This window comes from Lygodium microphyllum, chromosome 5, assembly GCF_053477565.2.
Source record: "Lygodium microphyllum isolate KBCC chromosome 5, Lygodium_microphyllum_v1.1.10, whole genome shotgun sequence".
Taxonomy (NCBI): Eukaryota; Viridiplantae; Streptophyta; class Polypodiopsida; order Schizaeales; family Lygodiaceae; genus Lygodium; species Lygodium microphyllum.
Genome location: NC_141139.1, coordinates 56,359,989 through 56,376,178, shown reverse-complemented (window position 1 = coordinate 56,376,178; position 16,190 = coordinate 56,359,989).

The window sequence follows — 16,190 nt, the reverse complement described above, 5'->3', positions numbered from 1 at the left end:
AGGAGATGTTATAATCCAAAATAGGGAGTATTATGGGATCAGGAGACAATAAGATCTCTCTCAACCTCTCAGCTCCAAAATAGAAGACCAACCTTTGCTGAAAATGTATCTTTCTACTAATGCACACATCCACCCGAATGTTTTGAACCGATTGAAAGTTGTAGAAAGTAGGAGTAGTCATTTATGCATTAACTACAAATTTACACTACAAACTTTCATGAAGCGTGTCGTTGAAGCTATGGCCTCTTAGATCCCACCATTCGAGAGATGCGAAGGATTTGCTCACCACTAATTAGCGTAGCTTTTGTGTGACCATCATCAGCCTTGTAAAGTTCATAGGCTTCGATAGCTATCTTTTCAATTACTTTGAGTCTTCTTGCTAGTAGCAGTTGAAGCGCATCACCATATGTAGCCTCTCGCCAATACCGCACACCATTGATGTGTAACTCACCCTCCAAAAACTTGTTAATCCCCGAATTTGAAAGCGCCTTCACCACTTGAAGACGAAGCTCCGTAGGGAGTGTCTTTACACTAGACACCAAGCACTCAACACAATGCCTTGACGTAGAGACTTGATGAGAGCAAGATTTCTCATGAAGCAAAGAAGGATGTGTGTAATTAACTTGCTTTACCCGCATACGTGCCGTTTGTCGATAAAGATCCTTCTTCTCATGAGCTTCTTTTGGAGACCATTGCGGTACTCTTGAGCGGCGAATCCCTTGAATAGGGTTTGATGAACATTCCTCCTTAGTGATTTCTTGATAAACACTCGTTGAAGAAGAGGACAACTCCTTAGATGTTTCTTTCTTCATGGAAGTTGTAGAGCATAGCTTGAGAACTCCTCAGCGGGGGCACCAAAAATGAGGGCTGAAATGATGAACGGGTTGCCTCTTACCCATCCAACCTCCAATCCTCACTAAGAGAACTAAAGAGGGGCACCACCTAGCCAAAGGGAGGATGGGCTAGGACATCCATTTTCTCAAAGAGAATCAAGAGAGCCAAGACACAAATTTACAAGAGAGAATATATGTGCTAGACACCATATTGGAATATAAGAGAGAGAGATGAGAGGAGAGGGAGACAAGAGGAGAAGAGGTAGAAGAAGCTTGCCATTATGCTACATGAAATGAGAAGATGAGAAGAGAGGGAGATAATAGGAGAAGAGGTAGAGGAAGCTTGCCATTATGCTACATAATAAAAGAACTCACTCATAGCTTACCTCACTCAAAGAGATGAGGATATTCTAGAGTGCTCTCATGGACTTGTCATTGTCCCTCCTCCCTCTTTTCTAAAAGAGAATCAAGAGAACCAAGACACAAATTTACAAGAGAGAATACATGTACTAGACACCATATTGGAATATAAGAGAGAGAGATGAGAGGAGAGGGAGACAAGAGGAGAAGAGGTAGAGGAAGCTTGCCTTATGCTACATAATAAAAGAACTCACTCATAGCTTCCCTCAAAGAGATGAGGGTATTCTAGAATGCTCTCATGGACTTGTCATTCTCCCTCTCCCCTCCCTCCATGGGCTCTTTATATAGCCTCCATGAGGGATTAGATTAAGCTAATCTTCTTGATTAACATAATCCTAGATGATGTATGGCATCTTTGAAAATATGGAGCATAGTGGATGGGACAAGTCCCCACCTTGGTCATCATGCAAGAAGCCAAGGGTGGTGGTAGACAAAATAGATAAATGGAGCTAGATTACAAGAGGTGGGTGGCCAAAGCACATTATTATAATATATTTACAAGAAGGATAGAGTGGAAAGTTGGTGTGGTGAAAGAGAGAAGAAAATTGCATGTAGCCAGCAGTCTGCGCCTTCGTAACTTCAAATCCGTGAGGAATTTGAAAAAAGTTTCTTCTGCAACTTTGTAGACCAGGTCGAAACCGATCGGCCTTCGCGGGAATTCTCTTGAAATTAGCTTTTTCTTGGGAGTTATTGAGATTATAAAAAAGGCTTCCAAAAGCTGCTTTGACTTTAGTATCCCATATGTATATAAATACATATAAGCATGTGACAAAAGGGGTCCATGCTTGTAAGCTTTTGTGCAAGATCCAAATGACACCATGATGTGGATATTGACTTGTGTGCAAGGGTGAGGTGTCCTCTAATGATGGTGATAGATTCCAAATCTTAGTGATGCAGACGGGGCCCATGTGTAGTTGGAGGCTAGTCCTTTGAAAAATCCATGCATTCACTCAACTCCTAGGTGTAATCCTTTTTCATCTTCACTAAGATAACCATCCCTTTTACCCTTTACATTGACATGCCTCCTAAGAACTCGTTCCCCCCATTTGCTAGAGTTATCGTAATCGAGAAGCAATGTAGCATACCTAGTGCTTGAAGAGTAAACCCAGAGTGATATGGTAGGCTCTTGATAGGGGCTTTGGCCAAAATTTTGTGGTAGTAATCCGGGTTGTAAAAAACCCGGATCATTAGCCCTCCCCTTAGGCTAGAGGTATTCATGCCTCTAGCTTGATAATGATGGTCCAATAGAGCAAGGAGGACTGCACCCCCTCATTGGTGGCTCTTCATTGAATGACTGCTCCAAAGTGTTCATATTTCTTTGAAAATAAGGCTTCAGTCGCCATCCATTTACCCTTGTCTTGTGAACCTTCCCATCCATGTCACCTAGCTTATAACTGCCATTTGGATATCTCCTTATGACCATGAATGGCCCTTCCCACTTGAACACAAGTTTAGCATCCTTTCTGTTATCGAAGCGGTTATCATAGCGTAGCACAAGTGATCCTTCCCTTATGTGTTTGCTAGCCAGCTTCTTATTAAAGGTCTTCCTCCTCTCTTCAGCCTGCATGGAATAGTGTTGGACTGCTGCTTCTCTATCTAACTCCAGCCTCTCTAGATCCAAGATCCTTTCCTCTAACTTCTTATCTTGATTCTTCTCTTGACTGGCTACTAAAACACGCAAACTGGCCAGTTCCACCTCTATAGGAAGCAAAGCTTCTTGGCCATAGACGAGGTGAAATGGAGTATAGCCAAGTGAGGTTCTGAATGAAGTCCTGTAGGCCCAAAGAGCTGCATTCAATTTTTTATCCCAGTGCTTGGGGTGCATGTGTACCTGCTTGGTAATTATCTTACAAATCAGCCCATTCACTTTTTCGACCAAACCATTACACTGTGGATAGTAGGGAGTAGAATGCCTGTGCTTGATTTTTAGCCTTTCCATTAGCTCCCCTACTAGGTTCGCCCTAAAACCAGGACCCCGATCAGAGATAATTTCCAAAGGTGTGCCAAACCTGCAACAAATATTTTCAAACACAAATTTTCCCACTTCTTGGGCTGTGATCCTACTAGTTGCTGAAGCCTCTGCCCACCTCGTCATGTAGTCCACTCCCATTATGATGTATTCCTTGCCAGATTGAGTTCGTGGGAGTGGCCCTATTGCATCAATCCCCCATTTCTCAAATGGGCCATATGTAGTTATGGGATTTTGTTCCTCATGCACTAGCTTCCTTGGTCCGGCCTTTTGGCAATCGTCACAAGTGCGGCACCAATGTTGCACATCTCGATGTAGACTAGGCCACACAAAACCGGCTTGGAGAATCTTTCTGCTGGTTATTTCTTGAGCAAAATGTCCGCCACAAACCCCTTCATGGCAGCTCTTAATCACATCTATAATCTCCTTTGCTGTTGGCACCCTTCTAAGCACTGCATCCTTTCCTTTGCAGTACAACACATCATTTATCAAGCGATATTTAGTGGCCTTAGTAGCTAGCCACCTTTTCTCACTTTTACTCATATGTGCAGGTGCCTCACCTTGCTCAAGAAAATAAAGCACATCTTGTAGTTGAAACTTACCTTGAAACAAGGGAAGCTTTACGGCAATGATGCCCACCATTGCCTCTTTCAATTTTTCAGCTGCTAGAGCATCTGCGTCGCCATTTGTCCGCCTTGGCACAAAATAGATTTGGGCTTCCTGTAGCTTTCTCATGAGAGTTTTAGCTTCCCTCATTTTCACTGCTAAGTTATCATTTTTACAAGCCCAGATTCCTTTCATTTGCTTAACAATGAGCATAGAATCCCCAAAAAACATTAAGCCGAGTGATACCATGTGAGAGGCACCACCTCAAACCTAAAAGCAAGGCTTGATATTCTGCTTCATTGTTAGAATGGACATCCTCCAAGCTGATACCTTCTCCATAAAGTTTGTCACCTTCGGGACTGAACACCACTATTCCTGCTGCCGCTCTGTCTTTAATACGCTTGTAGGCTCCATCAAAGTAGAGGGCATGGGCATTCTCCACCCGTGGCGGCTCCTCAAGAGGAGGTGTCTCCTCTTTTACCTTTCCCTTCTCCTTTTCCTTCTTTTGATGGCATCTATGGGTCAACAAATCAGCTAGGCAAGCTCGAGTAGAATCCTCCACTTTGAAGGTGTAGTCAAACTCTTGGAGTTGTATCACCCACTTAGCGATTCTAGCTGAAACATCCATGTGCTGTAAGGCATAGGGAAAATGCTCTTCTGTCGTGATCACTGTGAATGGCCTAGGGAGAAGATAAGGACGAAACTTCCTTACAGCAAACATTAGAGACAAAACCATCACCTCGACCATCTTGTACCCTCGTTCTGATGCTGTCATTACTCTACTAGAAAAGTAAACTGGTCTCATTAGGCCAGTTTTAGCATCCTTTTGTATTAGTGCTGCCCCTAGAGCATTGTCCCCAAAACTCGGGTTGACAAAAAACTCTTGATCCCAGCAAGGCTGTAAAATTATAGGAAGGGTGCTAAGAGCCTTCTTCACCTCGTGAAAGCACCTTTCACTTTCGTCACTCCACAGGAGCTCCTCGGAGTGGGTTAACTGTTGCAGTGGAAATATTAATTGGGAGAGGAGATGAATGAACCGCCCCATATATCGCACCTTCTGAATGAAAGAGGTTAGTTGCTTCACAGAAGATGGTGATGGCACCGCCAATAGGGCCTTAACTTTGTTTGGATCAGCTTCAATGCCCCTCTCACTTACGACATGCCCTAACAAAGTTACACTGCTTTCGCCAATGCGACACTTCTCATGGTTTAACTGCCCCCCCATTTGTGCGAGTCGGTTGAAAGCTTCATCCACCTTCCCTAAATGTAGAGCCTTAGAACTATAAATACAAAAATCATCAATAAAGACCCTGATGGATTTCCCAAAATATGGCTGGAAGACATAATTCATGAATCGCTGGAAGGTAGCTGGGGCATTTGTTAATCCAAATGGCATTACTTTGTAAGCAAAACAACCCCAAGGTGTAATGAAGGTGGTCTTCTGTTGATCCTCCTCAGCTATTCGCATCTGGAAATAACCTGAATACCCATCACAAACAGTGTATCTCTCATGCCCGGCCACCTCGTTAAGTATTTCATCCTGAAAGGGAAGAGGAAAGTGATCTCTCTTAGTTGCGGCATTTAGCGGCTTGTAATCCACACAAATCCTCCATTTTCCATTCTTCTTGGGTATCACCACCACAGGTGAAACCCACTCTGAATCCCCTATTGGATAGATAAAGCCTGCCTTTAAAAGTCGTTGCACCTCAGTGAGTAGAGCGTTTTGTTGAACTACTCCCAATCGTCGTAGTCGCTGCACCACTGGCCGTGCTCCCTCTTTTAGATTAATGTGATGTTGTACTGCTGTCACACCTGTGATGTGTTCATAATCAGAAATAAAAAGTGCAGAGTGTTTTATCACCACTTCCATGTAGGCTGCCTTCTCCTCAACTGATAGATCCTTAGCCAACATTTTTTCTAACCCCTCCTTCTCGACCTTTGGAAGCTGCTGCGGAATTTCACTACTAGAAGGCCCTTTTAATGTAATCCCCATCACTTCTAGAGAGCTTTCTTCCTCCTCATTAGAAGACTCTCCCTCTGTCATAGATGACCAACCCTCGCTGGAACTCCATTCATCAGCGGTGGTTTCTAACACAAGATCCTCCTGTCGGCCCTCCTTCATGTTGTAGATAGTGCTCTTCCATTTTTTATGCAGCCCCTTTTGTGGCCTGAGCTCTAAAGCCCCTGTCTCCCAATCTTGTCTGGCTTTCATTCCCATCAGCCATGGTCGCCCAAGAATGAGCGGATAGCCATCCCCCTTCACTGGCATCACATACATGTCAAGCTCCAGTTGCACTCCACACACCTTTACCTTGACTTTCTTTATAACTCCCAAACAATTTACTACCACATTGTTAGCCATTTTGGCCCCAAATTTAGTAGTTTCATTTACCTCTAATCCCAAACGATGCATCAACTTTTCCGTCATGACACAAATCTCTGCACCTCCATCCACATATGTCTTTGACACTCTCTGCCCATTGATTTCGGCTTCCACTAGAGGTACAATATCTTTCATCTTTCTAGCCTGGATTGCATTCACATGTCTATTCTTCATGGGTCTAATGCTTACCATCTTTGACCATTGTCGCCGCACTGTTGGAGATAGATGTAGTAATTGTGGCCATGAAATTTTTGGCCCTTGATTCCTCACATCAGCAAGCAAATCATAAGCTCTAGTACCTTTACCCAAGGGAAAATCATCTGGCTCAATGTGTCGGCGTGAGCGAGCCCTCCTCTTTTTACTGTTGCGTGTCTTTGCAGCCACTGATGACTCTGCCTCCTCTTCCATATTTTCAACCTCCTTTGGTGGTGTAGGCTCCATCTTCTCAATTCTCCGGGCTTTCTTCACCGGCATTGCTTCAACCTCTACTACTTTGGCCTTCCCTTTGACATCACTCTCATCTAAACTAATTATCCTAACATCATGATTCTCTGGCGGTTGAACAGGCAAGGGCGGCACCTCTGCAAGTGGTCGAGGATGCTGGAGAACTTGAACCGGTGGTGGAGGCCTTGGATTCGGTGGAACAAACCTTTCCCTAGGTGGTGTCACTTGTTGTCCCCTCCTTCTTGGTTGGAACCCATTTCCTGGAAAACGCCTAGGATGAGGGCAAAAGTACATACCATGGCCAGTCTCTCCACAATTATAGCAAACATACTCTCTTTCTTGTCTTCTTGGACCTCGATTGCCTTCATTTATGAGGGGAGGGGGCCGCACTCCTTGCACCAAATTTAATGAAAGGCTTTCGAGTTGATTAGTAATGCGTTGTAGGAGCTCTTGCTGTGGTATCTCTGGTTCAGGTGGGGCCTCTGCTATTTCTCTAGGCCTTTGCATGGTTGGTAAAACCTGTATGGGCTCAACTCCCCCCTTTAACTGGGCTTGATACTTCAATTTTCTATCTTTCTCTCTCGCATAAGTGACTGATTCTTCATAGGATGTGGGAAACTTTCCTTTGACCTTCTCCCTTAGTAGAGGATGGAGTCCGGCTAGAAAACAATCTTTCTTAAGGCAATCAGGTACTCTTTCTCCCTCGGCTAAAGATGTTGTCCATTTATCCCACAATTTTATAAACATGCCTTCATAGGTTTGGTACTCCCCTGCTATGGTTTGGCGAAGATCTAAGAGTTGTCTCCAAATATCTTCAGGTGGCTCTGTATCTTGGTACTTGTGCATGAATGCGGTCTTGAGATTCTCCAATTACCCCTTGTAGCCTCTGGGAGAGCTTGATACCACACTCGAGCATCACCCTTTAGAACTAAAGGGAAGGCCCGTACTTTGGTTGCTTCATCATCCCGGCCTGTGACTAGGAAGGCCATTTCTAAGTCATCCAAAAAGTCCAGAGATTTCTCCCCTTTGTGCCCAAAAAAACTTGGAAAAGCCATGATAGGAAGATGTTGGCCTAGCTCAATACAAAATAAAGATGAACACGTCTAGGCCCAAGTCGTATCTTATTAAGGGTAGAATAAATGGATTTACAGATGCATTAATCTCAGCAAGACGACGAGGGCCCAATAAGCACCTTATAATATTTTGAAACCTGATCTTTGTGCTAACGATTATATGCACGGTTTGTCTAGCAAGTGGACGGATAGGTCCGTACAAGTCCCTATGGTTCATGGGACACACTTAGAGTAGAATGAATATGTGCACATTAAAGGAGATGTTATAATCCAAAATAGGGAGTATTAATGGATCAGGAGACAAGAACATCTCTCTCAACCTCTCAGCTCCAAAATAGAAGACCAACCTTTGCTGAAAATGTATCTTTCTACTAATGCACACATCCACCCGAATGTTTTGAACCGATTGAAAGTTGTAGAAAGTAGGAGTAGTCATTTATGCATTAACTACAAATTTACACTACAAACTTTCATGAAGCGTGTCGTTGAAGCTATGGCCTCTTAGATCCCACCATTCGAGAGATGCGAAGGATTTGCTCACCACTAATTAGCGTAGCTTTTGTGTGACCATCATCAGCCTTGTAAAGTTCATAGGCTTCGATAGCTATCTTTTCAATTACTTTGAGTCTTCTTGCTAGTAGCAGTTGAAGCGCATCACCATATGTAGCCTCTCGCCAATACCGCACACCATTGATGTGTAACTCACCCTCCAAAAACTTGTTAATCCCCGAATTTGAAAGCGCCTTCACCACTTGAAGACGAAGCTCCGTAGGGAGTGTCTTTACACTAGACACCAAGCACTCAACACAATGCCTTGACGTAGAGACTTGATGAGAGCAAGATTTCTCATGAAGCAAAGAAGGATGTGTGTAATTAACTTGCTTTACCCGCATACGTGCCGTTTGTCGATAAAGATCCTTCTTCTCATGAGCTTCTTTTGGAGACCATTGCGGTACTCTTGAGCGGCGAGTCCCTTGAATAGGGTTTGATGAACATTCCTCCTTAGTGATTTCTTGACAAACACTCGTTGAAGAAGAGGACAACTCCTTAGATGTTTCTTTCTTCATGGAAGTAGACAAATAGCTTGAGAACTCCTCAGCGGGGGCACCAAAAATGAGGGCTGAAATGATGAACGGGTTGCCTCTTACCCATCCAACCTCCAATCCTCACTAAGAGAACTAAAGAGGGGCACCACCTAGCCAAAGGGAGGATGGGCTAGGACATCCATTTTCTCAAAGAGAATCAAGAGAGCCAAGACACAAATTTACAAGAGAGAATATATGTGCTAGACACCATATTGGAATATAAGAGAGAGAGATGAGAGGAGAGGGAGACAAGAGGAGAAGAGGTAGAAGAAGCTTGCCATTATGCTACATGAAATGAGAAGATGAGAAGAGAGGGAGATAATAGGAGAAGAGGTAGAGGAAGCTTGCCATTATGCTACATAATAAAAGAACTCACTCATAGCTTACCTCACTCAAAGAGATGAGGATATTCTAGAGTGCTCTCATGGACTTGTCATTGTCCCTCCTCCCTCTTTTCTAAAAGAGAATCAAGAGAACCAAGACACAAATTTACAAGAGAGAATACATGTACTAGACACCATATTGGAATATAAGAGATGAGAGGAGAGGGAGACAAGAGGAGAAGAGGTAGAGGAAGCTTGCCTTATGCTACATAATAAAAGAACTCACTCATAGCTTCCCTCAAAGAGATGAGGGTATTCTAGAATGCTCTCATGGACTTGTCATTCTCCCTCTCCCCTCCCTCCATGGGCTCTTTATATAGCCTCCATGAGGGATTAGATTAAGCTAATCTTCTTGATTAACATAATCCTAGATGATGTATGGCATCTTTGAAAATATGGAGCATAGTGGATGGGACAAGTCCCCACCTTGGTCATCATGCAAGAAGCCAAGGGTGGTGGTAGACAAAATAGATAAATGGAGCTAGATTACAAGAGGTGGGTGGCCAAAGCACATTATTATAATATATTTACAAGAAGGATAGAGTGGAAAGTTGGTGTGGTGAAAGAGAGAAGAAAATTGCATGTAGCCAGCAGTCTGCGCCTTCGTAACTTCAAATCCGTGAGGAATTTGAAAAAAGTTTCTTCTGCAACTTTGTAGACCAGGTCGAAACCGATCGGCCTTCGCGGGAATTCTCTTGAAATTAGCTTTTTCTTGGGAGTTATTGAGATTATAAAAAAGGCTTCCAAAAGCTGCTTTGACTTTAGTATCCCATATGTATATAAATACATATAAGCATGTGACAAAAGGGGTCCATGCTTGTAAGCTTTTGTGCAAGATCCAAATGACACCATGATGTGGATATTGACTTGTGTGCAAGGGTGAGGTGTCCTCTAATGATGGTGATAGATTCCAAATCTTAGTGATGCAGACGGGGCCCATGTGTAGTTGGAGGCTAGTCCTTTGAAAAATCCATGCATTCACTCAACTCCTAGGTGTAATCCTTTTTCATCTTCACTAAGATAACCATCCCTTTTACCCTTTACATTGACATGCCTCCTAAGAACTCGTTCCCCCCATTTGCTAGAGTTATCGTAATCGAGAAGCAATGTAGCATACCTAGTGCTTGAAGAGTAAACCCAGAGTGATATGGTAGGCTCTTGATAGGGGCTTTGGCCAAAATTTTGTGGTAGTAATCCGGGTTGTAAAAAACCCGGATCATTAGCCCTCCCCTTAGGCTAGAGGTATTCATGCCTCTAGCTTGATAATGATGGTCCAATAGAGCAAGGAGGACTGCACCCCCTCATTGGTGGCTCTTCATTGAATGACTGCTCCAAAGTGTTCATATTTCTTTGAAAATAAGGCTTCAGTCGCCATCCATTTACCCTTGTCTTGTGAACCTTCCCATCCATGTCACCTAGCTTATAACTGCCATTTGGATATCTCCTTATGACCATGAATGGCCCTTCCCACTTGAACACAAGTTTAGCATCCTTTCTGTTATCGAAGCGGTTATCATAGCGTAGCACAAGTGATCCTTCCCTTATGTGTTTGCTAGCCAGCTTCTTATTAAAGGTCTTCCTCCTCTCTTCAAAGTATATGATAATTCTGAACCAAGTAGAGGGGATATCTATCTAACTCCAGCCTCTCTAGATCCAAGATCCTTTCCTCTAACTTCTTATCTTGATTCTTCTCTTGACTGGCTACTAAAACACGCAAACTGGCCAGTTCCACCTCTATAGGAAGCAAAGCTTCTTGGCCATAGACGAGGTGAAATGGAGTATAGCCAAGTGAGGTTCTGAATGAAGTCCTGTAGGCCCAAAGAGCTGCATTCAATTTTTTATCCCAGTGCTTGGGGTGCATGTGTACCTGCTTGGTAATTATCTTACAAATCAGCCCATTCACTTTTTCGACCAAACCATTACACTGTGGATAGTAGGGAGTAGAATGCCTGTGCTTGATTTTTAGCCTTTCCATTAGCTCCCCTACTAGGTTCGCCCTAAAACCAGGACCCCGATCAGAGATAATTTCCAAAGGTGTGCCAAACCTGCAACAAATATTTTCAAACACAAATTTTCCCACTTCTTGGGCTGTGATCCTACTAGTTGCTGAAGCCTCTGCCCACCTCGTCATGTAGTCCACTCCCATTATGATGTATTCCTTGCCAGATTGAGTTCGTGGGAGTGGCCCTATTGCATCAATCCCCCATTTCTCAAATGGGCCATATGTAGTTATGGGATTTTGTTCCTCATGCACTAGCTTCCTTGGTCCGGCCTTTTGGCAATCGTCACAAGTGCGGCACCAATGTTGCACATCTCGATGTAGACTAGGCCACACAAAACCGGCTTGGAGAATCTTTCTGCTGGTTATTTCTTGAGCAAAATGTCCGCCACAAACCCCTTCATGGCAGCTCTTAATCACATCTATAATCTCCTTTGCTGTTGGCACCCTTCTAAGCACTGCATCCTTTCCTTTGCAGTACAACACATCATTTATCAAGCGATATTTAGTGGCCTTAGTAGCTAGCCACCTTTTCTCACTTTTACTCATATGTGCAGGTGCCTCACCTTGCTCAAGAAAATAAAGCACATCTTGTAGTTGAAACTTACCTTGAAACAAGGGAAGCTTTACGGCAATGATGCCCACCATTGCCTCTTTCAATTTTTCAGCTGCTAGAGCATCTGCGTCGCCATTTGTCCGCCTTGGCACAAAATAGATTTGGGCTTCCTGTAGCTTTCTCATGAGAGTTTTAGCTTCCCTCATTTTCACTGCTAAGTTATCATTTTTACAAGCCCAGATTCCTTTCATTTGCTTAACAATGAGCATAGAATCCCCAAAAAACATTAAGCCGAGTGATACCATGTGAGAGGCACCACCTCAAACCTAAAAGCAAGGCTTGATATTCTGCTTCATTGTTAGAATGGACATCCTCCAAGCTGATACCTTCTCCATAAAGTTTGTCACCTTCGGGACTGAACACCACTATTCCTGCTGCCGCTCTGTCTTTAATACGCTTGTAGGCTCCATCAAAGTAGAGGGCATGGGCATTCTCCACCCGTGGCGGCTCCTCAAGAGGAGGTGTCTCCTCTTTTACCTTTCCCTTCTCCTTTTCCTTCTTTTGATGGCATCTATGGGTCAACAAATCAGCTAGGCAAGCTCGAGTAGAATCCTCCACTTTGAAGGTGTAGTCAAACTCTTGGAGTTGTATCACCCACTTAGCGATTCTAGCTGAAACATCCATGTGCTGTAAGGCATAGGGAAAATGCTCTTCTGTCGTGATCACTGTGAATGGCCTAGGGAGAAGATAAGGACGAAACTTCCTTACAGCAAACATTAGAGACAAAACCATCACCTCGACCATCTTGTACCCTCGTTCTGATGCTGTCATTACTCTACTAGAAAAGTAAACTGGTCTCATTAGGCCAGTTTTAGCATCCTTTTGTATTAGTGCTGCCCCTAGAGCATTGTCCCCAAAACTCGGGTTGACAAAAAACTCTTGATCCCAGCAAGGCTGTAAAATTATAGGAAGGGTGCTAAGAGCCTTCTTCACCTCGTGAAAGCACCTTTCACTTTCGTCACTCCACAGGAGCTCCTCGGAGTGGGTTAACTGTTGCAGTGGAAATATTAATTGGGAGAGGAGATGAATGAACCGCCCCATATATCGCACCTTCTGAATGAAAGAGGTTAGTTGCTTCACAGAAGATGGTGATGGCACCGCCAATAGGGCCTTAACTTTGTTTGGATCAGCTTCAATGCCCCTCTCACTTACGACATGCCCTAACAAAGTTACACTGCTTTCGCCAATGCGACACTTCTCATGGTTTAACTGCCCCCCCATTTGTGCGAGTCGGTTGAAAGCTTTATCCACCTTCCCTAAATGTAGAGCCTTAGAACTATAAATACAAAAATCATCAATAAAGACCCTGATGGATTTCCCAAAATATGGCTGGAAGACATAATTCATGAATCGCTGGAAGGTAGCTGGGGCATTTGTTAATCCAAATGGCATTACTTTGTAAGCAAAACAACCCCAAGGTGTAATGAAGGTGGTCTTCTGTTGATCCTCCTCAGCTATTCGCATCTGGAAATAACCTGAATACCCATCACAAACAGTGTATCTCTCATGCCCGGCCACCTCGTTAAGTATTTCATCCTGAAAGGGAAGAGGAAAGTGATCTCTCTTAGTTGCGGCATTTAGCGGCTTGTAATCCACACAAATCCTCCATTTTCCATTCTTCTTGGGTATCACCACCACAGGTGAAACCCACTCTGAATCCCCTATTGGATAGATAAAGCCTGCCTTTAAAAGTCGTTGCACCTCAGTGAGTAGAGCGTTTTGTTGAACTACTCCCAATCGTCGTAGTCGCTGCACCACTGGCCGTGCTCCCTCTTTTAGATTAATGTGATGTTGTACTGCTGTCACACCTGTGATGTGTTCATAATCAGAAATAAAAAGTGCAGAGTGTTTTATCACCACTTCCATGTAGGCTGCCTTCTCCTCAACTGATAGATCCTTAGCCAACATTTTTTCTAACCCCTCCTTCTCGACCTTTGGAAGCTGCTGCGGAATTTCACTACTAGAAGGCCCTTTTAATGTAATCCCCATCACTTCTAGAGAGCTTTCTTCCTCCTCATTAGAAGACTCTCCCTCTGTCATAGATGACCAACCCTCGCTGGAACTCCATTCATCAGCGGTGGTTTCTAACACAAGATCCTCCTGTCGGCCCTCCTTCATGTTGTAGATAGTGCTCTTCCATTTTTTATGCAGCCCCTTTTGTGGCCTGAGCTCTAAAGCCCCTGTCTCCCAATCTTGTCTGGCTTTCATTCCCATTAGCCATGGTCGCCCAAGAATGAGCGGATAGCCATCCCCCTTCACTGGCATCACATACATGTCAAGCTCCAGTTGCACTCCACACACCTTTACCTTGACTTTCTTTATAACTCCCAAACAATTTACTACCACATTGTTAGCCATTTTGGCCCCAAATTTAGTAGTTTCATTTACCTCTAATCCCAAACGATGCATCAACTTTTCCGTCATGACACAAATCTCTGCACCTCCATCCACATATGTCTTTGACACTCTCTGCCCATTGATTTCGGCTTCCACTAGAGGTACAATATCTTTCATCTTTCTAGCCTGGATTGCATTCACATGTCTATTCTTCATGGGTCTAATGCTTACCATCTTTGACCATTGTCGCCGCACTGTTGGAGATAGATGTAGTAATTGTGGCCATGAAATTTTTGGCCCTTGATTCCTCACATCAGCAAGCAAATCATAAGCTCTAGTACCTTTACCCAAGGGAAAATCATCTGGCTCAATGTGTCGGCGTGAGCGAGCCCTCCTCTTTTTACTGTTGCGTGTCTTTGCAGCCACTGATGACTCTGCCTCCTCTTCCATATTTTCAACCTCCTTTGGTGGTGTAGGCTCCATCTTCTCAATTCTCCGGGCTTTCTTCACCGGCATTGCTTCAACCTCTACTACTTTGGCCTTCCCTTTGACATCACTCTCATCTAAACTAATTATCCTAACATCATGATTCTCTGGCGGTTGAACAGGCAAGGGCGGCACCTCTGCAAGTGGTCGAGGATGCTGGAGAACTTGAACCGGTGGTGGAGGCCTTGGATTCGGTGGAACAAACCTTTCCCTAGGTGGCGTCACTTGTTGTCCCCTCCTTCTTGGTTGGAACCCATTTCCTGGAAAACGCCTAGGATGAGGGCAAAAGTACATACCATGGCCAGTCTCCCCACAATTATAGCAAACATACTCTCTTTCTTGTCTTCTTGGACCTCGATTGCCTTCATTTATGAGGGGAGGGGGCCGCACTCCTTGCACCAAATTTAATGAAAGGCTTTCGAGTTGATTAGTAATGCGTTGTAGGAGCTCTTGCTGTGGTATCTCTGGTTCAGGTGGGGCCTCTGCTATTTCTCTAGGCCTTTGCATGGTTGGTAAAACCTGTATGGGCTCAACTCCCCCCTTTAACTGGGCTTGATACTTCAATTTTCTATCTTTCTCTCTCGCATAAGTGACTGATTCTTCATAGGATGTGGGAAACTTTCCTTTGACCTTCTCCCTTAGTAGAGGATGGAGTCCGGCTAGAAAACAATCTTTCTTAAGGCAATCAGGTACTCTTTCTCCCTCGGCTAAAGATGTTGTCCATTTATCCCACAATTTTATAAACATGCCTTCATAGGTTTGGTACTCCCCTGCTATGGTTTGGCGAAGATCTAAGAGTTGTCTCCAAATATCTTCAGGTGGCTCTGTATCTTGGTACTTGTGCATGAATGCGGTCTTCAGATTCTCCCAATTACCCCTTGTAGCCTCTGGGAGAGCTTGATACCACACTCGAGCATCACCCTTTAGAACTAAAGGGAAGGCCCGTACTTTGGTTGCTTCATCATCCCGGCCTGTGACGAGGAAGGCCATTTCTAAGTCATCCAAAAAGTCCAGAGATTTCTCCCCTTTGTGCCCAAAAAAACTTGGAAAAGCCATGATAGGAAGATGTTGGCCTAGCTCAATACAAAATAAAGATGAACACGTCTAGGCCCAAGTCGTATCTTATTAAGGGTAGAATAAATGGATTTACAGATGCATTAATCTCAGCAAGACGACGAGGGCCCAATAAGCACCTTATAATATTTTGAAACCTGATCTTTGTGCTAACGATTATATGCACGGTTTGTCTAGCAAGTGGACGGATAGGTCCGTACAAGTCCCTATGGTTCATGGGACACACTTAGAGTAGAATGAATATGTGCACATTAAAGGAGATGTTATAATCCAAAATAGGGAGTATTATGGGATCAGGAGACAATAAGATCTCTCTCAACCTCTCAGCTCCAAAATAGAAGACCAACCTTTGCTGAAAATGTATCTTTCTACTAATGCACACATCCACCCGAATGTTTTGAACCGATTGAAAGTTGTAGAAAGTAGGAGTAGTCATTTATGCATTAACTACAAATTTACACTACAAACTTTCATGAAGCGTG